The sequence below is a fragment of the Strix uralensis genome, chromosome 7, assembly GCF_047716275.1.
Source record: "Strix uralensis isolate ZFMK-TIS-50842 chromosome 7, bStrUra1, whole genome shotgun sequence".
NCBI lineage: Eukaryota > Metazoa > Chordata > Aves > Strigiformes > Strigidae > Strix > Strix uralensis.
This window is the reverse complement of record NC_133978.1, coordinates 449,053-470,477: the sequence shown is the minus strand read 5'-3', so window position 1 is coordinate 470,477 and position 21,425 is coordinate 449,053. Positions and strand designations below refer to the sequence as shown.

Here is a 21,425-nt window from a genome sequence, read left to right as displayed (position 1 = left end):
CATTCTGACAACTTCTGGAGAGGCCACAACTTCTCGTCCTCCGTGAAACTGATTACGTGTCCAAGAACAACTTCACCTTTTTTGTCTTCACAGGAGCCATTCCAAGCTGCAGACGTGAATGCAAGATATGAAATTCCTTCTCTGCATACTCCACATTTAAAAGGTCTGGGGCAATCTGAACCTTGACTGTGCTGCCTCAGGCCTACATGTCTGTGGGAAAACTCAGAACAGAGGAAACCACACCATCCCCAAACAGGTGCCTTTTCACTCTGCTTACTGAACATCCCAAAGGACATTTAGTTGACAACAATTCCTACGCATTTTTCAGCTGTCCTAAGTCTATCGACCCCTCCTTGTTCCTGGCCTGATAAATCATTTTCTCCCCTTCCCACACGACCCCAGCAACATCCTGATAATTCTTAGTTGAACCCAACAAACATAACCCTACGTCTCCAAAAATCACGCGTCCGTATTTGTGTGTTTGGGTAACAACCTATTCGTCTGTATTCCAGAGTATTCAGTTTCCAGGAAACTTCCTGAGCTAAATATCCCCATCAGTCTTCAACTCCATAAAGGACAGAATCCTGCTGCAGTCCATTCAAAACCATCATTCATTCACTGACCCTGTAGGAAAATCTCCAACTTTATCTTCATTAATATCTTATTTTAGAGGTCTTGAGATGTTCAAATGAAATTCAAGGCACACGCAGTTATTAAAAACTAGCGATAACTGCACAGAAATTAAGAAAGCAAATACAGCCTCTTGACAGCTGCAGCTGTCTCTGGGACCTGAGAGATACCAGGCATTTGAAACAACATTAAGAAGTTACTCTCCTGACAGGGTGACACTTACACAATGTATTCAAGAGATCTGAGCACCAGGAAGCTTCCTCTGATGTCGGCGGCAGCTGCCAGATGCACGGCCCTTCTGAAAACAAACCACTGTGATGCTTTGACCTCTGGTAACCTTCTCAAGTGGCCTGTTTGATTAAAAATTGTTATTGCAGAAAGGGGGTTCCACAGCTGAGTGACTGCTCAGATTTTTAGTATGAGCTCTCACATTACAAGACTATTGGCCATGAACAAAAAACCCAAACTGATTTGTCAGGTATTACTGAGACTAAGAGACACAATACTACTGCAGTACCGTAGCGGATGACTTGGTATCTGAACAACAGAGGTACTTCTGTGTTCACCACATAATTGTGCATTTCATGATGTTGGTCATAATGAGGGGTTACAAGAACTGAGGTTATTTCTTCAAGTCCATCACACAAACTCAGTGCTGTCCCACCTCTTTCCTCCCTCCTCTTTGTTAAGTGGGAGGTTTCTGTGACTGAGGTCACACTAAGATTCATGAGACTGGGGATCATCTCTTGGGTACCATAAAGAGGTTATGCATGAAGTTGGGAACCATGGATTGGATCCAAAGGCAACACGTTTATTTCAGTGGGTTTGAATCAGGCTTTTACTTAACAGCCATCAGAAAGTAGAAAGGTCAGGTCATGCTCTCCACGTTCTGCCAAGCCAACACTGAGTACTACACCTGAACATACAATAAAGTTATCAGAGGACTAAAAAGATGCAACTTCACAGAGATATTTTCAGAAAAGAGATGTACATTTACACTGAAACTTATCATTATCACATTTGGAGAGCAGGAAAAAATGTATTCGAATCAGATTTTTAGGAGAAAAAAAATCAGAATTGCTGATTATGGAGTAAGAAAGAGAAGTTTGAAATGAGCCGAAGAGCCAGAGTGTATTTAAAGGCTCCTCCTACAAATCCACCCAGCTGAATGGACCCTTCCAAAACTGCATGCTCCCTCTAAGTCACTAGGTTTGTCCTCAAGAGACTGCCTGTACAGGTTTTCTGTGCAGGAACCTCAAGGATTACAGCTATGTGAGACAGCAGATCCAACCAGCAGATCTGGCTGGTTAGACTGTTCACAAACAAGAACTAGTGGGCTGTTAATCAAACTACCAGGAGCCAGGTTGAAAATCAACAGGAGAACATGACACGTGAGGAATTCACTGCAGAAGATGACTGTGGGTCCTAAAAGCTGACCTAAGTTCAAAAGGAGAGTGAACAATTTCATGGAAGAGAAATCCACATCTAGCTGAGAAAAAGCCACATACTGAATATACTTCAAAGAGCAGAAAGCAGTTGGGGCAAGTCTCGCCTAAGCATGCCCCATTTTTATCACTCTCTATGTGTGTATACGTTGGCCACTAAATGGTTAGTGGACAGGTTGTGGACTACAGCCATCTTGGGTCTGCCCCTGTATGGAGAAAGACCATCCTGATCAGATACAATTTTTTGTACTGATCCAGACTCTACACCCATACCATGTGCTATGTCCATCACAGCTGCTCTTGTCTGCACGTACAATTCTTTCCTAGGCTTCCCTACAAGCAATGAAGATTCATGTAAAACAAGTGACTGTTCTGGACATATGCAAACATCCCAAATTACTCATAGAAGAAAGGGGCAAGGCTGCCTGTGTCACCACACAAACACGGGGGAACTTGAAATAAGACAAAGGCCACATCTGCATGTTGCTAAATAATGGATTATGCAAACAGAATAAAGTCAGACTTCAATGCACATTTTCCCGGTGTTCCTGAGAACACAGAGATATAATCTGGAAAGGCAATTTTCATGGTTCATGCATTCCCTGTTGGGTTGGCTTCAGCAGCCCCACAATCAGGACAGCTGTCATTTTGCTCCCGTGCAAAGTGTGTAGGTGTGCAATAGCTTTGCTACCAAAAACCATTCAGAAAGTAACTAGTGAAAGAAATGATTCCACTTCTTCTCACAGTGCACACAGAGCAAGGAGAAATCTCCAGGCCTCACTGCCATAGAATCAGAACATCAACAACTTGGAAGTGGTTTGCCTTGACTTTAACAGCTTCATATCACATTTAATATAATCACCAAAACTCTCTCTATAATATACCCTCAGGACATCTAGAAGGGAAAGAGGGTGGGGAGGGATGTCAGACCAATTGGGGAATGTAAATTCCATGCATGAAAGCGTGAAGGACATTGAATATGAGGAGCCACCACACTCAAACCCTACCTTTACCCATCAGCGGTGTTCACATGGATCTACAAAGTCAATCGGATGTTACAAAAGAAGAATTGTAGCCTCAGTACTGCCACAAAAGGTTATGAGCTGAATGTTTAAGCTATATTCCCTCCCTCTGCCTAGGCACTCCAACTGCTACAGAGATAACATCTAAGGTGGCAATCAGACCAACAGCTTCTGCAGCTCCAGCTGATCCAGGCCACCTGCCAGGAGGGAGCTCATATGTTTACTCAGAATGCGAAGGGTGAAACTAGAAACCTGTACTGTACCCCTATAAAACTGAATGTAAAACCTGAATATTTTCCTTTGAAACTTAACAGTTGAAAACCAATTCTAGCATTAATCAATGTATCAGCTGAAATTAACTTAGCAGGAATAAATATCAATTACAGTAAGAGCTCTAGGCATAAAACTATGGTATGTGATAAAAAGCAGCTGAAGTGGAAGTGTGCAGCATTTTGGGTTAAATGAGTGGACCTGGACCCTGGGCTACTGTACTAATGTTTTGCCAGTTTCCATTACTAGGTATATCTCTTTTCAATTGAAACACCAGATTTTTTTTACAATAAAAAAAATAATCATGACTTCAGAGCTTTATGCTACGTGCACAGAACTGCCAACTCCTCAGAAGCAGACAATGGTTTCTAAGAGCTCCGCTAAATCTGCCAGAGAGTGTGGAAACCTGGCCTGGACTTGGGCTTGAAAGTCCATGTTTGAAAAGAGTTGGAGGAGGGGCCAAAAAAACCCCAAACAATCAAATTTCCCCTCAACAGCCCCTTAGCCCTTCACCCTCGCAGAAGCTGCCCGAGCTCTGGGGCAGTCGGAGGCCAAGCAGAGCTGTGCCACAGCAATCTGCAGCTGTTCAAGAGAAGCCCAGCAGTGCAGAAAGAATGGCATCAGCTTCCCCTAGACTGTAGCAGCTTTCTGCATTTCTTGTTAGCCAGGAAGACAGTAATTTAGAAGGGAATGGGCTTTAGAGGATTATCTTAATGGTTAAAACTGAAGAAAAGCTCAGCCCAAGGAGGATCTTTATGAAACTGGTGTGGTGGTGTTTTCAGAAGTGACATTCACAGGAAGGTACCTGACTGAACACCATTCTAAACACACACGGCACTGGTAACACAGCAAAAAAGAGGATTCCCAAGCAAGCTGGGACTTTTCTTCAAACAACCTGCCCTCTGGGTGGGGAATATATATCAGAACAGCAAGATAAATCAGCAAACACCTGCCACGTCAGTGTGGGAGGTCAGAAAGCCTGTTTCAGTCACCAGGGTTGTCTGGCTCTTTGGGAATCTGCCAGTTAATAAAACCCGGAGATGAATGGCAGCTCAGGACACCACGAAAGTTTAACTGAAAGTGTGATGCTTAGTAAGGGCAACCTAAGAGCTGTACTGAGGGGATTCTTCTTTTTCATGTAATGAATGCATCTCCTGTCTCGCTCAGCCATCATTAACGTGCCTTGTCTTGGATTGTACTAGTCACCACCTCCTACGTGCCCATAGCCTGGAGCTGGGCTACTGCGAGAGCAGGGCAGAGGAAGGCAGCGGTGGAAGCAAGGGGGTTCAGGGTAAGGAATGTGACTGGACAAGGAGCTACTGTCTTGGCTGGACAGGTCCTACCTCCCACCAGCCCTCCCTGCAGGTGGGAATGACCTTTGTGTCTCTCCTGAAGAGAGGTGACCTGAAGAGGGTCACAGCAATAAATACTCTCTAGTAAGAATATAAACTCATGTCAAGTATTTGCCACATTTCTAATTATTTTGCATTTCACATTCCTTATATGCTGCTCCTGTACATTCTCCCTTTCTGTTCTAATTCAGCTGCCTCTCTTCCTGTCTCCCCTTCTCCCCCCGTGTCCTAGTCTGATATACTTTGAACACAAACAACGCTCAGAGCTCCATCAGACCTCTCCCCTCTTCCCCATCTCCCTTGTTAATAGGCTGAACGGAAAAACTGGGATTTTATGCCTTTAAACACATGCTGCTGAACCACACACATGGCAGAGGATGGGTAGTTACTCTTTGGGAGCAAGGAGCAGTTTCACTGTTTACAAAAACAGTAGCTCATGCTACAAAACACTACAAACTCAGTTCTCTGAAGCTCAGTCCTACATTCCAAGGCCCCCTCCTCTCAGCAAGTTCAACAACAATCTCACCTAACACAGAAAACTTCCAAGACAAGATGCAGAAGTTTTAGAAGAGTTATTATGAATCCAAGGAAGCAGGAGGATGAAAACTGATCTTATACTTAAGAATTAGCTGGAAATCACCAATCAGTGAAGCAAGACATCAAGTCAAACAGGTATTTATTGCCTACATAATGCTTTTCTACTGGTTTGCCAGCAGAAGGATAACAACATCATCCACTACAGAAATTATACACGCTGATCCTCCAGAAATAGGCCTTAGCCACTATCTCATCCTGCACACACAGTACTGTGCACCAAAAGAGAAAGCAAGCATTGCACAATTTAGTCCAGTGACCCAAGTGCCTGATACATAGGTGGCGCTATACTGTCAATACTAGGAGAAAGAGTTTAAAACAAACCAACCAGGTCAACTGCAAAGTTTAGGATTCCCTCCTCTCTTCCTTTCACCTCAGCCATGTCCAGACCTCAGCTTGTTTGCATGTTGCTGCTCTAAACTTCAAGGAAGATGTTAACACTAAACTCTTTGCTCCTCTATTCAGAAACCAAATCTTTTCTTGCCACGATTCTGTCCTAACCACTGCAGGTAGCACCTCGTACGATTTCAGACGAAGACACAGGATTTGCCAACTCTGGGTCAGATGGTGATGCTCCCAGTCTGATGACCTTGTACTCTTGTCGTGTGTCAGAGGAATAATCTGCCCAAGTTAAGAAAGCACAACTGGGTCCCTAGAAGGATCTCTACTGCCAGAAACCTAAGTGCACAACTCCTTTACACATTCCTAGAGTACCTCATGCTTTGGAACTGGGGACCATCTTTTGAACTGTATAAATATGCAATTTTCTAACTCCTGCTATGCAATGAACATCTGTTTTCATTGAGCTGTTAACATTAAAACCTTGCTCTTCTTCCTGGCTGCTCACAATAAAGTCAACCACACCAGTGCTATAATTCTTACTTCCAACATGTGCTGTCTGATACTGGTTTGAATTTAATCTCATCTGCTCTGATTCTTCAAATCTTTGCAGCTCCACAAGGTCCTGCCAATGCACTGCAAACTCTTTTCTAGTTTTTGCTAACATATAATGGCATGTCACTTGCAAATTCTGCCCCTTTGCAGTTGACCTCTTCTGTTTAGCAATACACTAGCAGATGAAGAGCTGTTCATTGTTTTGACTTCTAGTCCTAACTTTGATAGCTCATGTCAAAGAAAAAAATCTTTAGAATTTGGATTTCCTTCCCACTGCAACAGCAGAACACAAGATAAACAGGAAATCTGTGACATGTGGGAAGACAAACCAGACATGCAAAAGGCACTGCTTATAGGCAAGAAGCCAATAACTACTCAGAACTGTCTTCTCTGGTTAAAAAAAAAGAGCAGGCAACGACCTTTACTCAAGAACATGCCAGACTAATCAAGAAAAATTAGTGGTTTATTTTCGAGTAGCTTTATTACTTTTGTAGCTTTAGTACTGTTCTCTGCTTATCTTACATTGAAGGAAAGCTCAAATCCTGTCTTTTGTGTGGGTGACACTGACCTTGTCAAACCTAAACTAGGGATCTCAGGTAATTCCCGTAGGTAACACGCAGTACTGCAGAGTATAACCTAGAAGCAAAATTGCAGCAGCGTTTTCAGAGCAAGGCTTTCCCATTACTTTCTTAAGGTGAGCAGTCAGAACCCTGTGGTCTTGTTTTTCCTTATTACTCACCCAATAACCATTCTCTAAAATACATCATTTAAAAATGGTAGTTACCAAGCCTCAGCATAAACTAGTACAAAAAAAGGTAATTTGAGTTCTTCAGTTTTGTGGTATCAGTGCCATGTACACAGACCCCACAGACCGTGCAGAAAGAATGGCATCAGCTTCCCCTAGACTGTAGCAGCTTTCTGCATTTCTTGTTAGCCAGGAAGACAGTAATTTAGAAGGGAATGGGCTTTAGAGGATTATCTTAATGGTTAAAACTGAAGAAAAGCTCAGCCCAAGGAGGATCTTTATGAAACTGGTGTGGTGGTGTTTTCAGAAGTGACATTCACAGGAAGGTACCTGACTGAACACCATTCTAAAGAATAAACACCCTCCCACCTCACCCCGGACGTGACAACAGTATCTCTGTTTGACAGGGTTACCCTCATTTCCCACATACTATTACTAAATCCTGGGATAAGCAGTGGTAGCTGTTAAGGCCTGTTAAAGCCCAAGAAACAAGCATAAAGAAAAGTTACTTTCAAGCAGCAGAGACGGTCAAAAAAATCTTACATGAGACGTCTGAAATCAAAGTGCATTCTAAATGTGCTTGCAGTCCAGAAAGCCAACTGTATCCTGGGCTGCATGAAAAGAAGCATGACCATCAGGTCAGGCGAGGTGATGCACTCTTGTGAGACCCCACCCCTGCAGTGCTGGGTCCAGCTCTGGGGCCTCCACATCAGAAGGACACGGACCTGCTCGAGTGGGGCCAGAGGAGGCCATGAAGATGATCAGAGAGCTGGAGCACCTCCCATATGAGGACAGGCTGAGAGACTTGGGGGGGTTCAGCTGGAGAAGAGAAGGCTCAGGGACACCTGATAGTGGCCTTCCAGTACTTAAAGGGGCTACAGGAAAGATGGGGAAGGACTTTGTCAGGGAGTGTAAGTGATAGGATGAGGGGTATCATATTTAAACTGAAAGAGGGCAGATTTAGATTAGATCTAAGGAAGAAATCCTTCCCTGTGAGGGCGGTGAGGCCCTGGCACAGGTTGCCCAGAGAAGCTGTGGCTGCCCCCTCCCTGGAAGGGTTCAAGGCCAGGTTGGACGGGGCTTTGGGCAACCTGGGCTAGTGGAAGGTGTCCCTGCCTGGGGCAGGGGGGTTGGAACTGGATGGTCTTTAAGGTCCCAGCCCAAACCATTCTATGATTCTATGACTTAAGACCTGATAAATTATGAATAACACTGGGAAGATATGTCTGAGTAAAGGTTTACTTTATTATTTTACACAGAAGATTTTGCTGTATTGACTACTTCCTTAGAGTCCAGTACCTAACACATGTACTTCATATCACTCTATAGATCTAAATCAGTCAATATGGTCTTCCTAGCTCTCAAACAGCTGTAAGCCCAGCTACGCTTTTAGTGCACGTTCCTTTCAGGCCTTCCAGATGCAGAGGGCAGTACACAAGCCAAGTTACCAGGAAAGCTACAGTACCTTACTCAAAAAAAGGACAGGGGTAACACTGGTCCTTCACTTTGGATATATAAACACCCTGTCAAGAGGCACACCTTTTCAATCCATTTATAAAATGCACAGAAGTTATGCTGATTTACAGAAACAAAGCTGAGTGCTGTAGATGGCATCGTATGTAGATACAAGGAACAGCATTAATGGGTGGAGGGAAGAGGAAGCTGGTTTAACTTGTTATGTTCTTCTGCTGTACCATGCCTCCACCATTTAAAAGCCCACTGGGTCTGATTTATATCGCCTTTGGCACTCAGAAAGCATAGTGCCTTCCCATCCAGAGAAATGGAACACACGTCTCCTGGAGTTCCTTATTAATCTCTTCAGTTTTCACATCAGCTTGACACGGTTCCTCAGTCTAATGGCAGTTCAGTACTCAAGGACTGCAAATTCAATCTGATCTTGGAAGAAGAGTACAACCTACTTCTTTCATGTTCCCAGATCAGGATTAGTGACACACTTGACACCACACTTCTGGCACTCAAACAGCATGGGCAGACTCCTTCCTCTTTCCCTTTCTTCCTTGTCCAGGGGAACATGTGAACTAGTCCAGGTCTTGGAACAGGTGAGTAACCCCAGGACACAAGGAGAATCCAGACAGAACCTGTAAATTGTTACTGTGCTCTAGGCCTCAGCGTTACCGTGAGGTAGGTAAAGCTCTGATGACATGTGCTACAATCAGAGACACGTTTCCCAAACCTAACTTTGGAGCTGTGCCACACAACCAAGAACCTAAGAAGCAGTTCAGGTAGGTGAATGCTTAATCCCACAGGGTTTCCAAGCAGAGACAATCCAATCAGGACTTCCGATTTAAAATTTATTTATAAAAATCAGATTATGTCTACAATGAGCATGTGTCAAAGCAAGCCATAAATAAGGATCTCAGAAGGAAAGAAGGGATGATAAGACAAGACAGTTTCAAAATGGGTCATTTTCCAACTCCAATGCACTAAAACACCCTTGCCATGGCCATTAAAGAAACACGGAAGTCTTACCTCACCACTGCTGCACCTCACTATCACAGCAGTATAATGGCATCCGGCAATGAGCTAGGCTGCTGTAAAGCTGCCAGTCCAAGCCAGACATCAGCAGAATGACAACAAAACAAGTAACTGCTGTAGTATCATATGCTGCTACTTCCCTCTCCAAAATGGTTATCCCCTTTTATACAGTCAATTCCATACCAGCCATTTACTTGCTGGCAGACATCAGTGAAGTAATTTTTGCCCTATTCTTGAATACACAATAAATAAGACTAATTGTTCACTGGGAATATTTGACTCTCTTTGGTTCAAAACACTTCTTTGGGCAAGTCAAGTCTAACACCTGCTTTGCTCTTCTGCATAATGAAGTTTTCAACTGCATTGCCAGTGCTGTCAGACACCTTGAAATAAAGAACAGCATTTGGAGACAGATGTGGTAGTTTGAGAAAGAGGGCAGTAATTGTTACTCATCAGCTATAAACACAAGAAAAGGATGCTGGAATACACAAGAATACAGAGTTGCACCTCTTCTCCTTTCCTTAGTTTCCTGATACATCTGGAAAAGGCAGAACAGCACATCTTTTCCCATTCTGAATCTGAATTCAGAGCTAAATGCCCTACCTCTTAAATAAACAGATTAAGCAGGGCTGCACCTTCAAAGGGAGGAATCCAAGGCACAGGATTTTGAGTGAAAGGGTTGAAGGCAGGCAGCATTTCTGCCCTCAGACACGTTGCTATCCATGAGGGCAGACACTGACCATGCGGAACCTGCGGCAGAAAATGCTTGCCCAGAGCACCCCGGGAAGCGAGCTGGAAAGCAACAGCAGTTGAAAGTTTCCATGTGACAGGTTGGAAAGCTCAACCAAGATACTTCTGTTGTCAGGCTGCAAGCTGATAGTTAAGTAACTGCTTTGAGAAACCATACTCTTTCTGTAGGTGAAAGCACTCATTTCATGAACTGCTAAGATGCTCTTCATTCATTGCTCTGATACCATCAGTAGCACAAATTAGGAAAAAAGCATGAGTTTTGTGACTTGCCATTTTAAATAGGTCTTTTTATGATTTTCCCAGAGAGTCCATCAGCAGAAATACATGTAAAAGATGACAAGCAGTTACCAAATTATTGAATTCAGTTACCCATTTCCTCAAGGAGACAATGCGGGCTGGTTTTGCTGCCCTTAGCACCTAGCACAGGAGTTTATTCACCCTGAGCTTGGTGGAGCTCCTGAGTAACACACTAGCCTCAATGCAGACTGTCCAGGACAACCAGGAGATGCACATTCAGTTCCTCAGTATGAAATAGTGCTGTCTGCAGACACGCGACCACCCAGTACAGCCAAACTCTTGGTCAGGTACCAACAGTGCATTCAGTTGTCTAACACTGGGCAACTCCTGGTAGCAAAGTTGGCAACACCATTGCCAGAGATGCAGCAGCCCACACGGTATCTCCAGCTGAGAACTTGATCTTCCTCTACACAGTGTCACTTCATGTGCTTAGAGACAGATTCAGTGCTAGAGCACTGACTTCTCACCACTTTGGAGGAGGAGTCTATGCTGTCTTCCCTCTATAGAGAGCATTAAGAACTCAAGAAATACATTTGTCAGAAGTTTCTAAAGCTAGCCTAGGGTGACACACAAGACAGATCAAACCATATCCTCTCTCCAGGCTTTCAGCGCTGCTTATACTTCAATTTCTGTACAACTATTACATCAACAGCTGTTTTAGGATTGACCATTTCATCTCCACACCTACCATAAAGCCTCTGGTCCAGAGAGGTCAGCAAGCTCTGGCTGAGTCCGATTCACATGAATAGTTCCACTGAGAGTAATAAGATAAGGCAGCATACAGACTTAAGTGCTTTGCTGAATCAGGGCCAAAGCCTCCTAAACCATTTTAACCACAAGAGAGACAGAAATCTGAGCCTCAGCATTTTACTCTTGAGCATTATATAATATTACGAAGCTCCCAGACTCCAGATCCCTTCCTTCTGAATTGGAGCCAAAAAGCAGATACAGGCTTGCCCAGGAAATTGCAAAGTTTATTACTTGTCCAGGGTTTTCCCACATCTTGTGCCATTTCACATCTTCTCTCCTTGTGTTTATATGATATTCTAACACCCAGAGAGCAGCCCCACTTCCTTAAAGAAAAAAAGCAGGAAACTAATGCCCTAGTGCCAGCATCAGCAACTCGTCCACAACCTACATCAAGCCAACTATAAATGCTTTCTAATGGTTTTTTAGAGAAGCATTAGCCCATGAACTTCAGTGCTCTTTCCTAGCACTGTATGCCACCAGCCCCTTACCCTGTCCATTTACATCAGAGAAACCTCTGTGGATCTACAGGGCATACTAAAAAGGCTCTGACAAATAAAACAGTATTTCCAAACCTGATCTCACTCATCCTAACAAGTTACTGCCTCCACAAAATTTGTACAGTGATCTTTAGAACTGTATGGATTTGGAATATGTGTACAAGTACAGGATCCCTGTCCCATTCTCTTTTCACTGTTGAACCTGCAGGATTTCCAAGCGAGATTATTATTTCAGGATTATTCCAAGCAATAATCACAGGAGAAGCTGAAGTTTTCAGAACCATACTTAATAGCCCGATTTTGTCAACACCATTCAGGAGGCTGCTGTTGTATGTAGGACCCCTCAGCTTTAAGCTCCTTTTCAAAAAAAAAAAGCTGCTCAGGTTAACCTCTTCAGTGAGAAACACTGCTCAAGACAGCAACTCCTGCCCTGCTTTCAATGCCCTGATGAGCAAAAATAAAAGCAGGGCTTTAGCCAAGAATGGGGTGAAGAGGACTCCCGCTGTAAGTGGTCTTTTAAAGGAATATCACATGGGAGCAAAAATACTTGGGCTTTTCCATCATTTACTGCTGGCATCAAAAAGCTGTCCGAGAGACCACTGGTAAGAATCAGTGTCAACCACTGAAGAATGTATGAAGTCAGAAATGCACACGTGTAGGGAAACAGCCTGTCCCATGAGCCAGAGCGCTCCTCAGCACTAAAACCAGGATGCAGCCCTGTAACAGAAAGCTCAGAAGACTAAAGAGAGAACTCACTTCCCAGCATTCACAAGTGTTGTTTCAGAAACTCAGTTATATGTTGAACTGTAACAAGATGACACACCCGGAGGTCAGAGAGAGGCTGTAGCTCTGAGCTGAATCACAGTCTCCTTTTAACAAGGAGCCTGAGCAGGCTCCTCCTTTAGATGCCTCATAAACTGTACCTGGGATCAGCCCTTGGTGCTTACCTGAATGGAGTATTCAGGTACATGAGTTCTGCTCCCTGAAATGCTGCCTAGGTGATCCAACCAGTGACACTGCTATTTGCCACTCGGGGGGAAGGCAGGGAGGTGGGGGAGTGTCAGAGAGATAAATCACAACTGAGGAAAAACCAAACACACGGGACAACCAGGAGCAGAGGACAAAACCATACAAGCTGCTTACAAAACAAAGTACCTGCCCCGTTCCTGCTTATCTGTGGTTCAACAGCATTGCTCAGGAGAAGGGAGAGATGGCATAAAGGGTTGAATCAAAGGAAGAAATGGACCTTCATTAGCACCTGACTACTTGCCTGCCCCAGCCCTTCTCAGTCAGGCTGCTGCACCTCACCTTAACCAGAGCAGCAACTCCCTCCGTGGGTGCTCCCAATACACTGGAACCAGCAGTATTTGCAGTTGGGTTCTTCAGAGGCATCAGACCTTTCTATCAGTATTTTCACGGAGCACTTGAAAACAAGCACTTTTAAGACAACAGGCACCTCACAATGCAATCAAGCGTGTGCTGTGTGCTCATCTCGGAAGCAGACTGCACACCGATGGTTCAACGCAAAAGCCGGTCACAATCCAGGACGTCCCAAAAGTAAAAATAAGCAATATCCAAATCTAATTCACTGTACCCTGGGGTAAGTGCTTTGGCAGGAAGGACACAGAAGTCCGAGGAGAGCAGCCAAGAGCACAGAAATCAGGCCAGATTTCCCTGCGGTATGGCAGCGATTTTTCAACAGATGACTTCTGGGAACACTCTGCAACACCTGCTGTAAACAAATAAGTAACCAAGCAGAGTCTGTCTTGTCATTTGGGACAAAGGTTCAATAACTTTTCTATTAAAAACGTAAACCCTTCTACATTTCAGGTAGTGAGTGAGGTTTATATAACGGACCTTCTTATCCAGGGAGGAAATGTCTCTCTAATGTCTTCATGCTGAGACAATTTAATAAGTAGCACATACTTTATAAATCTCATTTGTGTAAAGAGGAATGGGAGCAATTTCAGTCACCTCTTCAATTAGTTTCCCTTTGAACAGCAGTTACAAAATGGAAAGCTCCAAGTGGCTGCATAGGAAATCATCTCTGGGCATTCAGAATGAATCTAGAGATTCTTAAAAATTAGACAAACAGCATTGTGTTAATTAACGTACTGATTTTTAAACTGCCGCAAAAGAGTTTAACATTTGCGAGCTGTTCAGATCACCCAACTTAGTGAACAATTTCATCTCCCTTATTTTTATAAATCACTGTTCATTCCGCCACTACTTCTCCAAAGAAGCACCTGTGAGCCTTGACCTACAGCACTGCATAGAATATGACAGTACCTGACACAGGCCCTCAGATACCACTCAAGCACTACACAGAAACGATACTTAGAAGCTACAATAAATAAGAACAAAGACACAAAGTTAAACTCCCAGAGTTAGAAAATATAAATATGAAGATAATCTGGACATTTAGCAAGAAAAATTTCAGCCTTCCAATTTGCCAAGTTCAAAAGCAACTAAAGCCAGCCTCTGCTGAAAGCTGTTGTCTTATCTAAACTGAGGGCTAATTCTCCACCGTCCGTTTGGAGAACATGCCTGATCTCAGTCAGGGTTCATACATGCCCATTATATTACCAAATAAAAAATAGTAATAAGAATTATAAAGCCAGTAATAGTGATGCTGCAGTACCAGCTGCAGGACCAGCTGTTAGCTTGGTTCGCTGACCCATCCTCTATCACCAATGGCTCACGAGACAAGTCTCTAACATCAATACAAACCATTTTGGCCATATACACAGTGAAAAAGCAGATGGAACAGAAAAGAATCATGCAGAAGCTTTTTTCCTTCCACCTTTCCTAACTGGTTCCATCAGGAAAATCTTATCTACAAAACACACTCCATAGCACAACACTACAGTGGGTTTAAGGGTGCAGCACCACCATCTCACCTAAGAGAGGGCAAGTAAAACTGCACCCTGGCTACCTCCCAATGTATGGCTGTCCAAATTCAGCACCTGAACTCATTCCTGAGTCTTGCAATCTCATAAATCCCCTTTAGCATATACCATCCCTTACCTCTTGGGTTACTCAAACAACATTCATTAAAACAAAGGGATGCCCCCAAGCAGAACTATGTTTTGCATAATAGAGACTACTGACCACACCAGGCAAGTTTGGCATTAATTGGCAATCTACTCCCTCTGCTGTAAGAAAATGCTCTGCATCTGGACTTGTTCAGCTCCGTTCAAAACCCAGAGGGCTGTCAGAGCATAAGGCTAGATTTCTCACTTGTAAGCCCACAAGCTTCCAAGCAGGGATAAAAGATCCAGGTAAAAACACATACAGGGGCTTGGGGCAGGGGAAGCAGCTTCAGTGACTCTAGTGCTGAACTTCAAGGCTCCATGCTTTGAACTTCCAAGTAGAAAACAAAATACGCTTTTGTCCAAACTGAGCAAGAATTGACTGTTCAGATACTCACACATGCAATCAACTTAATTTTCAAGTTGATTCTCCCAAGCACCAATTCTAACACTGCTTATTCAACCAGGCACAATTTATTCTGCAAACAGATCGAAAAGATCCAGTATTTGTGATTGCCACTGAAGCACCAGTTCCTGGTCACAACAGGAGTGAAATAATCTAAGTGATGCATTGAAACCAGACTGCTGAAAGAACAAAAAAAGAGCAGAGAACCAAAGTGAACCCTCTTCTGCTCCCAACAACCTGCCCCACTTCACTGCTGGGAAGAAGCTGCAGCTTCACTAAGTTTGTGGGTTGTTTTTCAAAGACATCTTTCACATACCCCTTCTCCCCAGTAGCAATACAGTCACGAAGAGCGAGTGGAAAGCAGGGCACAAAGTGCTCATGAGGAGCTGGCTGAGCCAACAGAATTGTTTTGTTGGGTTGTTTTTTTTCTGTTTTTTTGGGTTTTTTTTACCACCAGGCCCTCGCATGGCTCTCGACTATCGACCAAAGCGATGACTCCAAAGCTATGGATTGCCTTGCAACAGTTCAATAGCAAGCAGAAATAGTGCACAGGAGATCCGTTATTTTTTAAAGTTTGCCACCTTTATACCGTTCCCTTAATATGCCCAGAGCACATTTTGTTGCCATGATACTTATGTTACTGTCACGGTAGGATGTAAGTGGTATTTAACCACCACGTCCATATGAGCAACAAATTTTCCAGACACAAGGAAAAAAGTGAAGGTCACAAGGATTTCAGGTTTACTTCCTATATGCATTTTCACAGTATAACAGATGTTCACAGTTCTTAAAGCAGTTCAAGAAGAAAACCCCACACCATTGCCTAGAGGCAAACTGCACACAAACACTGAACATATTTCCCTGTGCAGCCCTGCAACATCAGTTGCCCACCACAGAAATCACATCACCACCACCCTTCTGGCAAAAGAAGCCACTGGTTTATCACAAACACAGCAATAACAACAAAGCCGTCAGTAAGAACAGAACTACATTTGCTTCTGTTCGTAGGTCCAAGTGCTCAAAGTCTCATACCTTTGGCCAGGAGACCAAAGATCCATCTAATTTTGCCCAATCTACCTGTGCCCAAGTTTTGTCACCATGAATTTCCTTGATGGACTTTGGAACTAAGACATACAAATGCCCTGGGTCTAGATTTCACTGGGTTTTCAGCAGCACAACTTAAAACTCAAGAAAATTAGCTTGAACGAGAATCAGCTGAGGGCTGCCCACCATTACTTTAATGATTTCTAACAGTGAAGAACTGAATGTTTGTTGTTTCCTGTAGTGCTCTGCACACACACCTATAACCACAGAATACCACTGTGACTAGAGATGCTGGAACAGGGTCTCACCGATGGAACGTTTCATGTTGTCTGTACTTGTGCAGTTCAACCTCCGCCTTCTGCACAGAAGAACAAGTCCCACCCATCATCAAGAACGTTTGCTCTCAAGCCATAGAAAGGACATCACTGCCAACACTCTGGGAACACACCAAGGTGACACCGTAACAGCTAATTCTTACGAGCCTGGAGAACACATTGAGTATGAAGTACAAAGAAAATATTCTCATTCATCTACAAGTATTTTGATGATCTTGTGATGTAAATTATTGAAGCTCCTGGCATATGCATGCTCATGGTATGCTCTGATCTGTCCTGAACTGATGGCCATCCAGGGAAAAGATCGCTTTATCTCCTAACACCTTTAGGCTGATCTTCTGCAAGGTAGGAATAGGGTCTTGTGTCTCATGCTAAGGTCTTTGTGACTGTAGTTTCATCATGCCTTTTGGTCAGACTTTCCATCTCTTGTCCACGTGACCAGATAACACACATCCCACCCTCCAGTCAGAGAGACATGTCTTAGAATCAGGCAAGCTCCTCTCCTCCAAGCTCCATTTTTTCACTTAATTTCTTAAGCTTGCATGTCATGTGAGCTTGTGCGATGATAATTCACCAGCTCCAGACAAACAGCCTTTCTGCTTTGAAACCGTCAGGACTAGTTTGAGAGCTGAAATTACAGGTAGACCTGTAATTAGCTTTAAATAAAGGTCCCTGCAACAGGAAATTAAATAGCAGGACCATTTAGCAATGACCACCACAGCAGACATGGCTGTCACTCCTTTGCCTCCAACACAAAACCAGCTTTGCTGCCAAGCACAACCCAAGCAGGATCCTGAAGCGCTACAGAAATGACCATTTACAAAAGGGTCCTCTTTCATCTCTGAAAGAGGACACTTAAGATCGGCATGATGCATTTTCATCTACAAATCAATTGTTCCCAAGTGGAGAACTGCATTAATTCCCTGCAATCACAACCACAGACGCGAGAAAGCCATTAGCAACGTAACCACATGGCAAAGCCCGAGGCACCTGCAAACCTACATCCAAAGACTGACTTTTGAATGCACCAAAGGGCCAGATGTGGCTGCTGGCTGCGGGCTGCTCAGCCTGGCTCCCCAGAGCCAAATGCTGAGGCAGTGGGAAGTGGGTTGAGTGTATTTTTCCAAAGGAGTCCTCCAGCCAGAACAGACACCGGCAGGAACTACTCCACACAGTGACACCTGTAAGGACAGAGGGGAGCTCCCACCCTCACCCGAGGGACACATCCACTGTCATGGCTGCACCATGGGCAAGCACCAGCTCCACCTCTACCAGGGCTTATGACAGGAATATGAACCCTACTCAAGCTTCTCCTGACCTTCACAAGAAGCTGAGCCAAAGCATCCTACGATTTTTTCCCATTTTTCTATTTCTGAGAATTACTAAACTAGATTGGAAGCTTTCGTTCATCTAGAAGAGAATGAAGAGTGCTCACTGAAAGAGCTTTTAAAACTTACTTTCTTTAAAGGTTATATGACCTAAGGATAGTTAAAAAAAATTAATCAAGAGGCAGGCTGTCATTTCAATGCACACAACATTTAGCTGAAGGTAATATAACTTTTGCCTGCATTCTTAATTTCTTATATCTGGTTTGCTCTGTCTCATCCATTTGATAGTGCTGCAATCAAGTAATCAAAACATTGAATCCTCAGTCTTCATTTCTATGTATTAAGTTTCACAGAAGCAGCTGTGACAGTTTTTTCCTAGAAAACTATTTCTGGGTTTCATTCTAGTTATCTATACAGCCTGAGAGGTTTTTTTGAGCTACGACTGACTCAGTGCCCATAACTGATCTTGCTCTGGCATAAAGCTGAAAATTGAGAGAGTGTCTCTTGCTGTCTACTAGAAACAAAAATAGAGAGATAAAACCATCCAAATATATCTCGCTATAAAATCACTCAGGAAAATGTTACCAAAGCAATTCCTGAACCTGACATTCTCAGCTCAAGAGACAAATGCTTGACATGAAATTGCTACAATGAGAATGTCTGCTCAACACCCTTTGCAAGCCATACAATCACAAGAGGTAAAGTTGAGAACACACTGAAAAGTCATAGGCAAAATTGAAAGAACTGAAACTTGCCCTGAGGCCCATTCACTGTTATTGTCTGTATCTAATCTGGACAGTGCCCTTGGCCCCGCGGTTGAGGAAAAGCAATCTGTGACTGGGATTTCAGTGCTGCTTGCTGTGAGACTGATGGAGAAGGAGAGAAAGCCACAGGTGGAGCCAAAGACCTGGTGAGATTTAACCCTCTTATTTGCAAGTAGGATTATAGACTGAAAGGGACCACGCTTCTTCCCTTCCCTCCTAGACAGTCGAGCATATAAATGGTATTTCAAACCATGCACAGCACTGCAGCTTGTCTGAAGGGTGCATATGCAGTGAGTATTACAGAGGAGTATTGCACAGCTGGGAAGGAGCTGCATTCTACCCTTTGTACTGAAAAGCTGTTGAAAAACACCTCTCTGGGTAAGTGTGTAAAGAAACCACATCTGCAAGCAATGCCCCAAAGGAAACCATTTTCTAATGAACATAAGCAGTGCTGTGACCAGGTTGACTCCTGATGCTCTTTCTCTGACCTGACATTTGGAATTTTAGTTACCCACTCGGGATCAAGCAAGCACGGACATTTCTGGATAGCAGCTGCCTATGAGTTCAGTGCGACACAGACATTCCTTAGGGACTCTGTCTGCCCAGGATGAAGCCCTACTCTTTTCAGAACAGGGCAAGCTGTGTCAAATAAGCAAGCCCTCTGAGTGTCTCTGATACTTGACCACAACACGGAACCAAAACTTCCTCTCCTCTTTTTAACCAAGTGGTTTTCTTCAACCTCTTTTAAACTTCTGGGCGCCCTTTAAAATCTTTTGGAGAGTCAAGAAACCTGTGAACAGTGTCATTCAGGTGGGATGGGCAGCATTTGCTTGCTCATTTTAACAAACCACCGAGAAGCCAACAGACCACCAGGTGCCCATTAGTAAGAGACTAAAACCTGGGTTTCCAGGCTGGGGTAGAACAGTGGTGTATTATAATAAAGGGCTAATAACATATTTAGGCCTGAACTTGAATCCTCATGTTTGCTCTGTAAGAACACTGCCCAGACTAACAATGCAAACCCTGCAGGTCATGAAGGGATGGAAGGATACTGCTTTTACAGGCATGAAGGTGGGAAGACAAAAGGCTATGTTCGATTTGATTGGCCTGATAGCATTGTGTATCTGGAAGTGTGACTTCAAGAAAGCGTATATGCGTAAGACACTGCCACCCTTCTCACTGCCTTCCTGCACACAGCCATCTTGCGTTTCCAAGGCCACACTCTCAAGTTGCCTCAACTGAATTAGCAGTTTCAAAGCCAGTGTCAGTTGTCAGTGCCAGAACTCTGTGTGAAAGCTTCCAAGCCCATTGAAAAGAGTCAAGAAGCCAGTTAAACCAGTGAGGCTGTGAAGGTCCATCAAGGCTTGGTTTTGAGACTAAAATTTAATTTGGGAGTTCTGAGCAACTTAACAAATTCTCTATCACTGCTTCAAAATGATAGGTAACAACTAGAAACAGCAGTCCAAGCAACTTGGCCTAAGTTATCACACTCTTGCCAAAGAAGCAAATAATATCCTGTCAGCTTGCTTTTATCCATGGAGACAGCAGCAGGACAGTGCTGAGAGCTAAGTCACCGTGTAAATGTAAAGCAGTGATGGCAATTGAATTCAGGTTATCTTCTTGACTGTCACTTCCGTGTTCCCACCACAAAGCCACCCTCATCACAACCACACCGTGTGATGACAGATGACTTGCTGCAGTTCATTCCCCCTCCTTCAGAGCTTCCTCATTACTATTCCAAACCCTAAACCAGCCCTAGACCCATAACCAGCAGTCTCCTCTCTTCTCTTGCTCTGCTCTCCCATGCTTCTACCCCCAATGTAATTGATTACTTGCAAGACAGCTATCAAGAGCTATTGTAGTACTTACCTGCCCCCAAAAGGTACCTTCACCTTCAACCCTGAGGCTCTTATGGTTTGTTTCTCCTGTGTGTATCCCTCAAGTCCCTTTTTCTAACCCTGACTTCTCTTCTATACATCTCAGCACTTTCCCCTTAATTTCAGTCATACATAGAGGAATGTTCCTTCTCCCTTCTGACACACCTTTTCCCACTTCTTATAAAGCTACGACTTTCCACATTTTTACTGTTCCCTCCTTTCTTCAACAGCCCTTCCTACCCCAGGAAGGCATATGATTTGGTATGACAAGATGTTTGATTAAATTAGAACATAAAATGTGCAGTAAGGGTGGGATTCAGCTTCCAGGCTACCTTGTCTCCGCTTCTATACTTAGGAATAAGCTTCATTGTCCGTTACAGATCTCCACTGACTATAAACAGAGCCAAAATGCTGGGCTGTAGCTTACATGCCTACACATGAACACCTAAGTTTACGTGCCTTAAGCTACAACCTGCATCCCACGCAGTGTCTTAAACACTAGCTAAGAGAGCGTTCTCAGAACACAATTACAAACAGTAAAGAATCACTAGATGCATTTAATTCCGTAGCAGGGGTTCCACAGAAATCAGGTCTGGGCCTACAGTTTCCAAACACCAAAAAATCCCAAGGAAGCATAGGACTAAGGTATGATAAACTTGCAAACAAGTCAAATAACGTGAACTCCCATCACAGGCAAAAGATATGACGAAGATTAGAGGGCTTTCTAAACTAAAAATGCTACTGTAAAAACAAATTAATTTCCAGGTATCTTTTGGCCCACACACTCTACAGACTAGGTTACAGCCTTTCCAGTTTTATAGTGCATGAAGAACTCGTTTCACTGCTGAAAGTGAAGTAAATCTTCTTAGATTCCTCTCTTCAAAACTCTTCAGTACA

The 21,425-nt window shown here is 43.6% G+C and overlaps 1 pseudogene; it reads right to left on the bottom strand.

Moving 5' to 3' along the window:
• The window catches only part of LOC141946200 (ras-GEF domain-containing family member 1B-like), an 87,721-nt pseudogene extending 74,440 nt beyond the window's left edge, over positions 1-13,281 (bottom strand).
• Positions 13,282-21,425: the final 8,144 nt, after the last annotated feature.